Raw genomic sequence first — 15624 nt, forward strand, 5'->3', positions numbered from 1 at the left:
GCTATAATGTCAATGAATCACATTGTAGTAAAGTGTCAGTGCCTTGTGATAACAGCCTTCTTTACCTGCTTCTCCAGTCATGTGGCTTTTGCATTTGATTTGAATGGCAATGGAACCAGAGCTGCTGATCAGGGGTCCACTAAGCTCTCTAGATGGATTTAATGAACCACATTGGGCATAGTTGGTGTAATTCCTCACTTAAATGAAGGAGGCAAATATCTTGTTGGAATGTTGATGTGATGTGGAAGTCACTTTTCAAAGCTTATATCTGAGGGATTAAGCATGAATCTCTCTCCACTTGCAATGATAACCTTATATTCACAAATATGCATTCTTGAGCAGATTGGAGTTCTTTAAATAAGCCACACCTGTCTTTACAGATGGCCAACATAGAGCCTACTTCTTGCTGCTTAGACCTATACAGTCAGGTTTTTATTTTCACTAGTAATGACTTGGCACTGTGAAGAGTCCAGACCAGCCATGACCTGTCAGTTCCCTCTGTCAGTGATAGATGGAATGCAGTGATCTGTTTTCTCATTGGGTTCAACCATCAGATTCATCTAGTTTAGTTTTGTGAAGCATGTCTTATCTTTGCACCCATTTTGATAGTTTGGTATTCCTAATCCCCTAATAAGTGGGGGGTGAGCCCATTTTAGATCAACATGAGGTAACTACCCTTGCTCCCTAGAAAAAGGCAGCACTTTTCCCAGTGAGAAGGGAAGTGCTCACATGCCCTTCTGGCATTTAGTGCATTTTGTCTTCCTGTGACTTGCAATGTTGAGGGATGTAAAGAGGCCAAATGACCTGCCTCAGTGTGGGAGCAGATAGTCACCCCTTCTGGTCTGACAGCAGACAAGGTGGTGAAGCTGGAGGCCCATGGCAAAGCACCATGGGATCCCTCCTGGTTCTGTAGTGAGAGCCTCAGTGCTCTTCATACCTACTGCAATAGATAGCTAGAAAGAGTATGTGAGGACTCTTGTGCAGGCCTACACCTTCACTTGCTGGTCTATATGATTAAAAACCACTAGCTCTAAAAACTGGAGGGGTGGCCTAGAAGCAACAATGTTGAAGGGACCTACTAGGAGTTACAGCATACAGCAGGGATCTGTTAGTCTAAGTCAAATCTGAATGAAAAACCAGGCTGAGAGGACACTTCCCACAGCAGCAGTGGTGGGGGTGAGGACTTGATGTCAGGGCTGCTGGAGGAGCAGCTGAGCCCTATGTCACACCATTTCAAGGACATCTGGGGCTAATCTTAGGGGGAGCACAAGGGGTGGGGGAAAAGGCCTTTGGGTGATGGTGCATGTGGCATGCAGGTCCCTACTGAAATACATGTGAACAATGTAAACTTACAAAAGGTAAGTAGCCATTTTTACTGCACACCTTGGTTAGGTTAGATAATCTTTTGGAAATGTAGGGCTGTGGAAGACTGGAAGCCAGTACACGGGTTAGAAGCTGGTAGGATTCAGAGCACATCTCCACTGCTGGCATAGGCTCAGCTCCCATCCATGCTAAGGTGAGGTGCTGCAGAACTCTCCATCCAGGCTTGGGCTGGAGCCTCAACACCTGCATGAGTCCCAGTTTGCATGTCTGCTTTGTAGACATATCCACAGCCTGAAAAATACTTCATGGGAAGAGGTAAAAGGCTTATTAATGGAGTTACTAGAGAAGCAGAAAGCAAAGCAGGGAGCCTTGTGCAGGAGCCAAAAACCAAAATGGTATGAGTAAAAAAGCCAGGCTTGGATGGTGGGTGAGCCTTGCCATCTTGGGAGGCTAGCTCCCTGGCCCTGCCCCTACCACCCAAGGCCCTGTTGCTCCCCCTGCTACCAGTGCCTTACACCCCCTCTGACCTCCCCTGGTGCATGCCTGCTCCTAGTTGCTGGCCCAACTTCCAGGCAGCCATGATGCCCTATTGTACAGACAACTGATGCTATTTTACTGAGTCAGCCACCTCCAAGATTGCCTGAAGGGAGGCCCTAGCCACAGCCCTGCTCTCATCAGGTGTGGCTGAGATCTGTTTGAATGCTTGTCGCAGAGGAAGTGAGCAAATGTGGCCACAGAGTGCCATGCAGTGGGGTTGTTGCCCCCAGCAAAGCCTGGGGGGGTTGATAGATACAGTTGTAGGCTGGCAGCCAAATGTGCTACCAAAATGATTTGGCTCTGTCACATTCTTATTTTGTGGCGGTCAAATGAATTTCCCCCACCTGTCTCATTGGCAGCTGGGAGTTCTGAGCTCCCCAAGAGGTATGAGGGAATGTACCTCTGTGATTGGCTCAGTGAGACACACTTGAGGGCACAAGGTCTACATGACATTGCAGCAATTGGAGCCAACTGCTAACCTCCAGGACTGTTGATAGACTCCTTCCCCCCCTTAAAAAAATGCTGGTGACAGCAGAAAGAATGGAGTTTGTAAGGCAGTGTGATATGTGCCTCTCCCCACCCATGACAGGAGAAAAGCAGTTGAAAGCCTCTGTCCAGGCCATGCAGAGAATAAAACTGATGACATTTTCTGCTTTGTTTGGTAGTAAATAGGTCCACTTGGGGTGGTCCCCATATCTGGAAGATGGTCTGGGGGACAGCTGGATGAAGGGGACCACTTGTGGCAAGAGGAGGACCTGCTGAAGTGATTTGCTGATGTGTTCCAGATGCAGGGTGGGAGGGGTGCAAAGCTTCAAGATGGATAGAATATTGGATACAGAAGTACCCCATGCAAAGGGCTTCTTGGCAGAGCTGACCATTGCATTCCCCCTTGCTTGTTGAGATAGAACATGAACGCTGTATAGTGTGCCAATCCTTCCTCTACTTTGCTTGACAGCTGGGGTGGGAATATTGTGCAAGCCAGATGGATGACACTGAGATCCCTGATGGTTTTTATGTAAGCTCTTCCCTCTTATGGTAGGGGTTGACCACCATGCTAGTGAAGAAAGTGCTTGTGGCAGAGTTGTGAGGAGCATGTTTGATGTTTGGCTGAGGAGTAGAACAATGCTAGACCTGTAATGGGGGTCTGAGACATTGCCTTGCTCCTCTACAAATATGCATGTTGTCATGCACCTACCAGACTTGGTCTGTCATGAGTGGCTGAGTTGTGACGCAAGCAAACAGATCTGACATCACCCAGAAGTGACTTCCAAGCTCTTGCTCAATAGTCAAGTATTTTTGCCAATCCCTCTCATCAATAAGGTGCTATGAAGATCAAGGAGGACAGCCCTGGTATGGTTCCAACAGCATAGGTTTGGCATGCTCATGGGCTTAGTAGTGGAGGTGCCCAAATCTGGACCTGTTCTCATAGATGACTATTGCACCCAGATGTCCCTGCCTTACATCTCGCAGTGGATGCTGTATGGCTGAGCATGGAGGGGCAAGTCTGCTCCTGATGACAGGCCCACCAGGTTCCTTTAAAAAGCAAGAAACCCTCCATCAGGGCTACTTACCTGGCTAAATGGAAACATTTCACCTGCTGAATGGAACTGCTCTCTGTCTCAGTCCTCTTTACAATCCATCCTGGAATACCTGCACCAAGAGCTGGCACACACAATCATAAAGTTACACGTGGAAGCTATGTCAGCCTTCCACCATCACATCCAGGGCCAATCAATCTTCTCACTTACAATGACTATTAGCATTCTCCAGGATCTGAAAAGTGTCTTCCACATGTCTATGGCCCAGTCCCTCTTGGGACCTCAGTTTATGCCTGTAGAGGCTCACTGGTCTTCACTTTGAATCCTTACCACCCTGCTCATTTCTGCATCTGTTATGCAAGTCACCTTTCTCATGGCAATCACTTCACTGAGATGGGTATCTGAGTTCAGGTTTCCACCTCAGAACCCCCTTACAGAGTTTCACAAGGCAAAGGTCCAGCTGTCCACCCACCCAGCCTTCATGACAAAGGCAGCACTGTATTGCAGGTTCATGTCCGAACAGGAAATTTTCCTGCCCGTGTTCTTCTCAAAGCTGTACAACTCCAAGTAGGAAAGATGTCAGACGTGCCCTGCCTTTGTTCCTTGGGCAGACCAAGCCCTTTCTGAGGTCCATGCAGCTTTTCAGTGGGGTGGCTGAGAGGATGTAGGAATGCCTAATGTGATCTCAGGGAACTTTGTCCTGGATCAGTTCTTGCATCTGCACATGCTATAAAAAAGAGCTGATTTTAGAGAGCCATTCCTTCATGCCTTGTGTTCTATTAGATCAATATGTTTTCACCTTGCAGAGAGCTCAAGAAATCTTCTGACTATGCCGCCTTCCTCAGAGACATTTGCAAGCAACTTTCCCACTTTGTACAATCCAGTTCAGATGTACCCACACATTTAGTTGGGTGTGTCATCTATTCAAACTTACTGCTGTGAACAAACATGCACTCTTTCATTAAAGAAAAAGTTAAAGGCCCAGGAGCTTGCCTGAGATACCAGGAAGGCCACTCCAAAGGCTCCTTTCTATACAAAAACTTAAAAAGTCTAATGCATATTTAGAAGGGCATGAGGGAGTCTACATAACTGCTCTAATATGCATGTCTCTAGCTAATCTCTTCCAGCATGTATGATATCTCGATGCTCTCAGTTCTCCAAGGCCAAAATATGGCACATGATAGGGTAGAGGCATCTACAGAAGAATGGACATGAGCCCATTCTTATTGTTAGTGCCAGAAGAGTTAAACAATGTAGGATTCATTTTTTCTCTCTTTGATTGTTGACTTTTTTTCAGCCCACTGCTGAATGAAGGCCTGCCCCATTCAGTACAACTTTGTGAGGCTTGTTCTTTTTCTCTGTTATCACAGGCCTGTGAAGCCCGAGTCATAGACAATTGTGCTAGGTGCTGTACAGACCCAAAATAAAAATACACACCCTATCCTAAAGAACTCAAACCTGTGGTGCCATTGCAATTGTATCTGGCTCCCCGCTGTTCTGGATCATTTGTCATCCATGGGCCACCATTCTAAATCATCTTGCCCAGTCGCCACCTAACTGCCACTTCCTTTTCTTAGGCATTTCTTTAAGCCAAGGACAAGTTTTATCTTCTCCCACCCACAATTCAACATTTCAGATGTAAACAGTTCACAGTGTGGGAGGCAGGTAGATGTAGGCCCAGCAAGAAGAATGTCCCTTGTAATACAGGCTTCTTGAGAAGGATACCTAAAAGTGGTATATTAGTCTGCTAATTCTTTTTATAGAATGCCAACATCCCCTAAGTAACCTTATCTGAAAACCTGTAGTCTAACACGCCAGTGGCGTTCAGTTGCTGAATTTCATGGGTGGAAAAAATAATAAGTGCTCCAAGATTTGCCTTGGCACTGCAGTACTGAGATCCATGGAAGAGCCTGCACATTGGAAATTCAGCGATTAATTAAATCTTAATTGTAATCCTTCCCGACAAATGGCATTATTTTGGTAAGCTCCAACTGGGACTGGAGTTAGCTCGTCACCCTCTTACCCATAGCTACAGTATGCATCAGAGGTAAAGTTGTGAGATTATTCACTGAGGGGCTTTGTCGTGGAGTGAGGTCCCAATTTCGGAATGTGTTCAGAATCAGAAAAAGCAGCTCTTTAATACAGTTCAAGTGGCAGGTCTGAAATTGTACTCAGCTCAGCAAATGAAAGAATGCACAATTGCTGTTTCTAGAACAATGCAGTGAGTATTGGAAATGGCTCCAAAAACTCAAGTTGTCACCTCTGCTGTACACCTATCACTTTGCACATTCATACCAGAGCAAGGAAAGTGCAGCCCTTCATAGTTCTGAGCACTGAGGTACTAACCTCCTTTTAGTACAGGGTCCACTTCCCTGATCCTGCATAATCAGGACCTGAGTGGTCCCAGACAAGAGAATTTGCCAGACCAGGGGAGGTTTCCTGGCACTGACCCCCCGCCCCAACTCCACCACCACCAGGTTACTCACCTATCCAGTGCTGGGTGGACGTCCTGGCCTAGGCTGCTGAGGCTCTCGCGTATGCTGCTTGGGCTGCTGGGGGATACTGGCTCCAGCTCTGGCCCAGAAGGGCTGCTGGAGATGCATCGCTAGCCTGGCGTGGCTGCCCATGGCCCCATGGGACTGCCAGGAGAAGCCAGCTCCAGCCTTATGGGACCAGCCCCTGTCTTGCAGGGTGGCCAGGTGAATCCAGAGCTGTCTCCAGCCCCACAGGGCTGCCTATGGACACTGGTCCGGTTGCTGCATGGTGGGTCCTCCCTCCCCAAGGTTGCTGGGGATGCAAGATCCTGCCTGTGGAGCTTGGGGCTGCCAGGGAGGGCTGCAGCTTCCCAGGAGAGCCAGAGGACACAGGCTGCAGCGTGCCATCCTGCCAGTTGTCCAGTCCCAGAATATATCTGGTCCCACCAGAGAAGGCATGTTGCTAGACCAAGAATGCCAGTTTTAGGCAGTACAACCTATACCCGTTTGCCAAAAAAAAAAAAAAAAAAGGATGCCATTCACATGAAGCCCACAACAAATATTGAGTCATGCCTCAATAAAAAGTGGGGCCAACAGACCAAATGTATTTATGATAAACCCTACCACAATTAATGAGTGGCTGTGCATGCTGGAAAGAGAAATGAACATTAAAAAAGAGATTCCAGATTCTAAGAACTCCCAGGCAGCTATAAATAAAGAGATGCTAAGGTCAAAGTTGTGCTAAAGTATTTAAACATTTAGAGCAACAGAGAGTTCATTCTTGGTTGGCTGAGGCATAAAGAGGCAGCTACTCTCCCTTTGAACTCTTTAGTTGTACCTTTCTCTTAGTCTGGTGAGAGCTGCATGCACAGATGAGAACACAACGTATTCTGCTGAGCCATTAAAGATGAGAAAGGGATGTGGGGGGGGGTGCGTTCTTACCTTTTTTACTTTGTTTATGGTGTATACAGTGGGCCCCAAAAGTCTTCTTGCACCCCCAACCCTGAAATGTGGCAAGTCAAATCTGGTCTCCCCGACCTAAATAGGGTAGCCTTTGGAGGATATATGTATGGCATGGGTGGGGGATTGTCTCAGATATGAGTGTGAAATTTCTTAACAATCAAAAAGATAGGCATGTTGGTGGCCTAAAAAAATTTGTTTTAGCCTTTCTTTCTTAGAAACTTGAGTTAAAGTAGGTTTTTAAACCACAACAACAAAAAGGCAGTCCAGTAGCACTTTAAAGACTAAAAATAACTTATTAGGTGATGAGCTTTCATGGGACAGACCCATAGTCAGACCAGAACAGACTTTAAGGCCCAGGGAACCAAAAATAGAATCAAGGTTGACAAATCAGAGAGAAAATTATCAAGGTGAGCAAATCAGAGAGTAGAGGGGCGGGGTGGGGGAGAGGAGTACATCGACTAGCATGCCTTTCTCTCTGTTACTAAACAACAACAGTCGTCACACATGCTTTCAGTTAATCAGGCTGCACGCTCACAACAGCCTTGATGTCAGCAGCCTAGTCGTTCTCCACTGATGCTTTTAGGAGACAGGGTCAAGATGACTTAAATTTCTCAGGTAAAAATGAACAGGAAAATGCATTGGGAAAAGCAACTTTTCAGCCGTTTCACCTCATAAAGAGAAAAAGAGCGCACATCCAATTTTTTTCTGTGCAAGGCCCCTTCAAATTACATTGAGCACAACTTAGCAAAGGTAACATAAAAAGAAAGAGCAGGTCTGTGCTACTTAAGTCAATGGCGTGTTCGTTGGCCTAGACGTGTGAAAAAGACTCCACACACCCCCCCCGCCCCGAGCAATGCAAGCTGCACGGACTTAACCACTGTATACCCTGGTGTGCTGTGAGCTGAAGATGCTTCCCGCCAATGCAACGTCTGCCTCTTGAGGAGGGTGGAGTAAGTATCCCAATGGGCACGTGCCCGCCCCGCTGCAGAACGGGCCTATACCAGCAGTTCCCAAACTATGGTCTGGAAGAACACTGGTGTTCTGCGAGGTATGGCAAAGTGTTGCAATGTTGAAATTGTGTAATGACGAGCTCCTCCCTATTTGCAGGAAAAAAAAAAACATTTTGGGACGGTTTCACGCTCATTCCTGCTACAGTTGGTTTGTTACTGGCCGGTTTCATTATTATTTGTTGTGTTGTGTTTACCATACACTAATTTAATTTTTATGAAATTTTTTTTGTCAGTAATGTTCCTCATAGTTAGGATGATGATGTAAGTGGTCTGCAACTAGTGCCGTGGTGTCCAAGTGTTCCATGACCAGAAAAGTTTGGGGACTGCTAGTCTACACCAATCATGCTACCACAGTGCGGCTGCGCTAGGCTGGTGGTGCTAATGTAGCTCCGCCCCAAAAGAGTCAATATGGGGTGCGGCAAGACCAAGGGTAACCATGTCTCGCAGGCGTTATGAAGGTAGCCATGTGTTTAGCAGAAGCTGCACTACAAGAAGGTGTAAATTAAAAGACAGGGCTAGGGCCCACCCTTTTTATTCCCCCCCCCCCCCCCCCCCCCCCCCCACACACACACAGAGCCACAAACCCAGCAGAGGCCATGGCTTTATTTTGGTATGTTAATGACTCCAGCTCCAGCACTCCTCCACGCATCATCAGGCCCTCTTAACACTCCTTTTTTGTTGCTGTTCAGTAAACACATTAATCATACATGTAGCTACCGCTGCTTCACCTGACGGGCTTTTCTTTTCCAATGTCAGATCTGTTTCACAGGGACCTACTTTCCAAACAAAGCCCCAGGGAGATGTGGCTGTATTAATCAGCAAGGACACAAATAGCTCTTACTACCTTTGCAGCTAAATCAAGCATATGGTGCATTAACACACGTTGCAACAACCTCCATTTCTAGCATATATTCACCCAGCCTTGGTGCATTCTGCCTTAGCATCTGTCCCTGAGGCAAAATAGGGAAAAAAAATGAAAACAAGGAAACAGCACAGCTGCAATAGAAAGCTCATGTTTTTGTTGCATACAGAATGTGGATGCAGCTTATTTAGCACATGCAAAAAAGACCAGCGCCGCCAACCCCCCCCCCCCCCCCACCCCAGTGAAAAGAATATCATGAAGGCTGCAAAGCCAAGCACTCAGAAATTACTTGCCTGAATAATCGTCATGGGCCCAATTCTCAGCTGATATAAACTTCCCGAGTGCTGGTGATGCAAATGTCACTGCTCCAGTTTACATCCGTCAAGGAATGGCTGCAGAGGTCTTTTTTTAACTGCACGCTTCCACACAAGGGACTGGGGAACCTACAGCCCAGGGGCTGGATCCAGCTTGCCATTTACGTGGCAGGGGCATGAAGGGACCCTGGCACACCATCCACGTGGGTGGGACACTGTGGCTGGACTACCAGCCCCAGCTCCCCACTGTGCCAGAGGGACCAGGGTGGGGGGGTGGGCAGCAGAGCGCTGTGTCTTACAGGCCCGAGCCAGGCAAGCGGAGGCCCATACAAGCCTGCAGGTGCTGCCTGGCAGAAAGGCAGCAATGGCCCTGGTGCACTGCCAGGAAGTGCTCCCCTGCTACAAGTGCCCCCCCGCCCACAGAGCTGCACCAGGTAGGTGCCCCATTCCCCTACCTCCTGCTCCACAGACTCCCACCCTGCTCCTGAACCCCCCCACTTCCAGTCCCACCGCAGCCCACCCCTGCATCCTCCCTCCCACCCCATTCCCAAACCCCTCCTACAGCTTCTCTCCCAGACCACCACATCCTGCTCCTGCTCCTGCATCCACCCAGCCTACACACACCCACACACACCCACACACCCCTCTCCTACCTCCTGCCCTGCCCCCTCATGACCAGCCCACTTATGCACCTTGCCTTCTGCAGATCCTGCATCTTAAGCTCACTCCTGCACCTTACCGCATGTTGACTACCCAGAGGCACTGAAACCTCATCTGGGGTGAGTGAACTCTTTGCTCGACACCATGGGTGTCCAACCTTTTGGCTTGCCTGGGCTGCATTGAGTGAAGAGGAATTGTCTTGGGCCGCATATAAAATATACAGTATAATTAATGTGTGTAAATCACATGATAGTGTTAAAAGTTTATGATCGTGTGGGGGCAGCATTACGAGCTGTCCAGGGCTGCATGCGGCTCGCGGGCCGTGGGTTGGACATGCCTGCTCTGCAGTCTCACTGGAAAGCCAGCTGGCCTTTAGCACACGTGGTAGAGTGCAGGGCTGTACACCTGTGCTCGCAGGTTCTATCCCTAGGGCTGGCAACCTGCATCTGTCTGTGTTACCCCTGCACTGAATGCCTCATTTTTTGCAACCCCCCCCCTTCCAGAGGGGGCCCCCCCCCCACCAAACCTCAAAAGCTACTAACCCCAGGCCCCTTAAGCTCTGGGATGCAGCTCGAGTGTACTGCAGTGAATGGCTGTTTCCAGCTTGTCAGTCAGGGGCCACATCTGTGAGGGGTTTTATGTCCCCTTCGCATGTGCCCCCCCCCCCGCCCTGCCCCCCCAACTGATTTTTCTGTGAGTCAGAAAAGTCACAAAAGGGTTCCCACCCCTCTGCTGTGGTGTTTCCACAGTAGCACTGCCTAGTTACGGGCTCAAGGACTGCACCAGGACAGTGCAATGCAACCAAAAATGGAGGAGTGCTGGGCAGTTTTAACATACAGATGACTGTACTCTATGATTAAGCCCAGCTGTGCTGTCATTGTGGGGCAGTGACCCCTGCAAAAGGGGGCGGGGTGTGTGTGTGTGTGTGTGTGTGTGTGTGAGACAAAATTACCAGGTCTCTGGGCCAAGTGGCAGCTCAATGCCCCCCCAAAGGGGCAGGATGAGGGACTAGCCTCTCCCACCAGCCCTTCAACGCTGCCCAGAGCCTGACGCACAGGGCTCTGGCAGCAATTTAAAGCGCCCAGGTCTCCAGCTGCCTTTTGAACTGCTGCACCCTGAGACAGTTGCCCCCTCCTCTTTCGTGAATCTTCCCCTCAGTGAAAACAAATATAAAATAAAACTGTGGGCACAGCCTGTGGAGATCCCTGCCAGGTTCCTGCATAACCAGAGAAAAGATAGATACAGTTAAAAAAATAGCAAAATGATGATAACAATTTTTACTTTGACCCCAGTGCATTCTGAGACAGGACTCAGCCTGGTTACAAAAAATGACCCCTTGTAGGTTATGGGACTGACTGTTGCTGGGACATAAAGTGGTTGAAAACTACACTGAGGTTGGCGGTATAGTTTGGAAAGGATGATAAACTGAATTGTTATTGTTAAAATGCCGAGATTAGGGAACATCATGGCCTGCGCTGTGGCCTTATTTGGCATTAAAGAATTAGGAGTTGAGCTTGCTCTGTGATCCAGCATCGCTACTCGTGTCTGTGTGTGTGTGTGTGTATGTGAACCAGCAGACTTATATCCTGCACTTTGCCTAGTGCATTCCAAGGGAGAAGGGCTCGATCTGTAACTCGAACTCTGCAGTGCAAATTGACTTTCAGCTGTTTTCCACTCACTGCTGGAATATAAAATACAGAGTTCCTTGTGGATAGTAGGTTTTGCTAACAAACCTTATCTGAGCCCCGCCAGGAAAAACTGACAAGCTCTGAAATAGTTTACAAATGAGCAGCAATAAGTTTAATTAGTTGCAAAGCATTAAAGCTCTGTTCCCCTTCCTTAGCTTCTCCTAGTCCCATCCGAAACAGAAGCAGTTTGCTCATTAACTGCTGGGTACAGGTATGACCAAAGGCTTTGACCACACCCAGGGCTGATGCACATTCATTCCCTTTCAGAGCTACGCCCAGTACAGGAGCAAAAATTAGTCACTGCCCTGAACTGCAAAGGCTTTTTGTTTGTTCCGGGTTTTCTAGTCAAGGGTATGGCATTGGGTGTTCTTTGCACTTGTAATAGCAAAAGAAAACAACCCCCTGTCAGCACTGCCGTAGGTCAGATCAAGCGCCCGTTCAGCTCATATGGCATTGACAGCCAGGCTGAAATGGAACTGGAATACCGAAATGAAAAAGGCTGTTGACTAGTTCCAAATGCCTACTGTGGAAGGCAGATTATCCCAGCTCTACCGACTGCTGGCGGGGGCGGGGCGGCATCTGATGCTAGCCCCTGTCAGAGACAGCATACTGGACTGAACAAACCCTGGAGTGAGTGAGTAGGGATACCTCTAGGTGGTACTGAACTAGGACAGAGGAGGGCCTGTTAAGTGAACTATAACAGCAGGCATGCTTAGGAAACTTTTTTCCACACTGCTTGAGATTTCCTGCTCCACCAGGTTTTTGTTAATTACATTTTATTGCCGGTCTATTTTATACAATTGCATTTGTGGTCACGGTAACATCAAACTCGTGGGAAGAGTGACGTATACAGATCTCAGACAACAGCTTCTGGGAGAAGAAACCACACCAATAAGCTACTGTTAACTTCCCCTTTTTGCTTCCAAAGGAGAAGACAATAGATCAGCGTGTCAGTGTGGGAAGAACAAAACATCTGGGATTTTCTTATTGAGCAGTTACAGCCTGTACTGAAGCCTCTCATTATCGGATAGTTAATTGAACCTAATCCCATTGGAGTCGGTCACTTTTCCAATTTCTTGACAGTTTAATTTATCCTGTCTAATTACGAATGTGATTAGTGCACATTAGAGACTAATTGCTTGCAAATATCAATTTTGTAATATCCGATAAGCACATTTTAAGTCCCTACTGAAGCTTCATTGGCTTATTTCACTTTGGTACATATGTACAAAACCCAAGAGTACAGCTATGACTGAGGATGTAGTTTTGTGAGGACTAAGTGCACTGAGGTAAGACTGGAGTGGGGAAGACATGGGCTTTTAGGAGAGCTAGGTTCAGTTTCTGATTCTATCACAAGCTTCTTATGTGACAATATGCCTTTCAGGACATTGTACGGGAGTTTGGAGTAAATTCCCTTAAGTCCCTGAGTTCCTTCTTGATTTTTCATGCCATGTTTGAGCTCACTGCCAAAAAGTAGATGCAGCCTTGGCACCATGGGACCACTGCAGAGCTGGTCGTGGCACAGAGAAGCAAAGCTCTCTAGTCCACTTGAAGGACAGGGCAAATTAATCTTTTGTATTGATGAGCCTTTTAGTCACATCCAGGGTACTGAAGATGAGCACACAGTGAATAAAGCTGACCAATTACCACAGCTGTTCATTGAGGGCAGGGGTACACTAGACCTGAAAGTTGATCCTAGATATGTTGATTCCAGCTATGGCAATTGTGTAGCTGGAATTGCTGCATATATGATCGACTTACCGAGCCTTCCTCACTTGAGGGAGGTCAATGGGAGAAACTCTCCTGTTGATCTCTCTCTTATGCCTCACGATAATGATGCGTACAGGGATCGACTGTCAAGCCCTGATAGTTCAATTTTGCGCATACCCACTAGGTGTGCGAAATCAAACCCCAGAAGATCATCTGTGCCCGGGTTGATCTCCCAGCAAGTGTAGATATACCCTGACTGTTTGCACAAGGTGGTTTAAGGCCTGTCAACTGGTGGGACTGGATTATGATGCAAAAGAGATGACTAGCAGTGTTTCCAGCAGAGCCGTCGTATGTGGGAGGGCACGTTCCCCATGTCTTGTGCTGAGCTCTCCACCCAGCCCTGCAGCATGCAGGCACCAGCATGAGACTGGCCCTCATGGTGGAGAACTGGGTGGTTACTACCATCTGAAAGCTTGCCACACCAGTTTGCTGTTGGATGGTGGGCAGTGAGTCTGGTGTTGGGCAATTTCCATTGAGAGCAGTCATCTTGCCCCACTTACCATGGTCTGGGCTGGTCCCAGCGCCCCACAGTGGCATAAAACATGCTAAAATGAAATACAAAGGTCAAACAAGCTTGAGCAGGCTTATTGCTAAAGCATCATTGGTACTAGTAGGCTTCCTGACTACTGTATAGAGAGAGATTTTTTTTCCTCAAGACAAGGCCTAACCAAACTGTGCAATAGAGGACCCGGAGGTTGTAAGTGCATGCAATTGCCATATCTTTCTTTGGGGACCATTGTATTAAATTTATGAACGGTTTAATAGCAGATTGTGTTCTACGCCTGGGAAGGGGACACGGGGTGGGGGGGTGGGGTGAAGGTTACCACAGTTCCTCCAAGAACTAAAAACAGTAGGGGCAGAGGGAAGTGATTAAGATGAGTAGCTCCAGAAGTACACCACCCGGGTAATTTGCAGCTACTGTTACAAACTAGGTTTTCCAGAGACCAAGACACACATGTGCACACACACACAAAATAACTTGGGCGATATATATTCCAGAGACCAAGACACACACCTATACACACAACCCCCACCCGCTGCATGCAGCTCTGGCTCACCACCCCCGCCGCAGGGCTGCACAGGCCTGGCTCAGCTCCACCCTCCCACCCCCTCTGCAGCCCTAACCCACCCCAGGCTTAATCCCGCTGCCCTGCTCCCACAGACCGAACCCACCGCCAGGCTTAACCCTCCCCAACTGCCCCCTCCACCTCATGACTCACCTTTCAAAAGGAGCTCCAGGTGCTCCTGCTGCTTCGCTGACTGCAGAACGTGAGTTCCACTGGGGAAAATAGCCACCCCCTGACTTAGGCAATACTCAAGTTATGAGCACGTGCATGGGAACACAACCCTCGCATAACTCGAGGGACTACTGTATCTCAGCCTGATTTCATAGTAAATTGCCTGTGTACAGTTATTACAGCAGCTTCATGAGGATTCATAGCCTCAGCACTAATCTAGAAAACTACTACTCATGGTGAAGTGTTGCTGTCATGTGTGTGCATGTTGCTAGATAATAAATCAACTGTAACCATGGTGTTCCAAAGAGAAGGCCCCAGAACATGCAGAGTGGTCTTAATCAGGCAAAAAGCATTTCTGCATATTACACAGGAGTTTAAGCATGTCTCTGAAGACTCCAGTGGGGGCCTGGGCAGAGTAATTTTACCCAGCAGGCTGACTATGATTTCAAATAAAGCTTTCTTTAACTCAGCAGGAATTGTGACTCTCAGCTTGTGCTAGGGCCTGCCCCCCAAAGGGATGCATGTCCACTACCAGCAAGCAGTCCTGTGGCACCTGACCGATTAACAGATATTTTGGAGCATAAGCTTTTATGGGTGAAGACCCGCTTCATCAGTCTGTGCGGTGCCACAGGACTCCTTTGTTGTTTTTGAAGATACAGACTAACTCGGCTACCCCTCTGATATGTGTCCACCAACATTGCCTTTCTCAGAAAGGCTGCAATATTTCCCTCTTGCTAAAGATGGCGCCAGAGTGCTAGTGCGCTGTGGTGCAAGCGGAGAGCATTCTGGGCTGCTTCTTTCCCAGAGTCCTCTCTGCTTTCCTCAAAAGAGCAACAGAGAATAGTTCAGCTGGGGAACAGCCCCTTTAAAAGTATGCCACACAGCAACAGCTTCAGCCAAAGCATAGCAGCTGTGCTTCTGGCGTAAAGTAAAGCAGCTCTATTCCCCAGGGCAAGGGGCTGGCCTAGACGTCAAGGTTCACTCAAGCAAATCGATGCTTCGGTGACATCTTCTTTTCCCCAGGAACATACTTCATTGCTGAGGCCCCTAGGGGGTGTCACCGGAGCCACTATGGTAATTCTGGGCTCTGATATGGTTTCCTTATACAGGGGGAATCATTCCTTGGCCAGCTGAGTCAAATTTTAGGCAGTTTTTCATCACTGGAACATTTCAGCAGCTTTAACTGGGCTCAGGTTCTGGCCCTCCACTTCTAGCTCACCCAACACAGCCAGTGCAGGAAATCTGGC

Source organism: Carettochelys insculpta, chromosome 1 (genome assembly GCF_033958435.1).
Source record: "Carettochelys insculpta isolate YL-2023 chromosome 1, ASM3395843v1, whole genome shotgun sequence".
NCBI classification, from domain to species: domain Eukaryota; kingdom Metazoa; phylum Chordata; order Testudines; family Carettochelyidae; genus Carettochelys; species Carettochelys insculpta.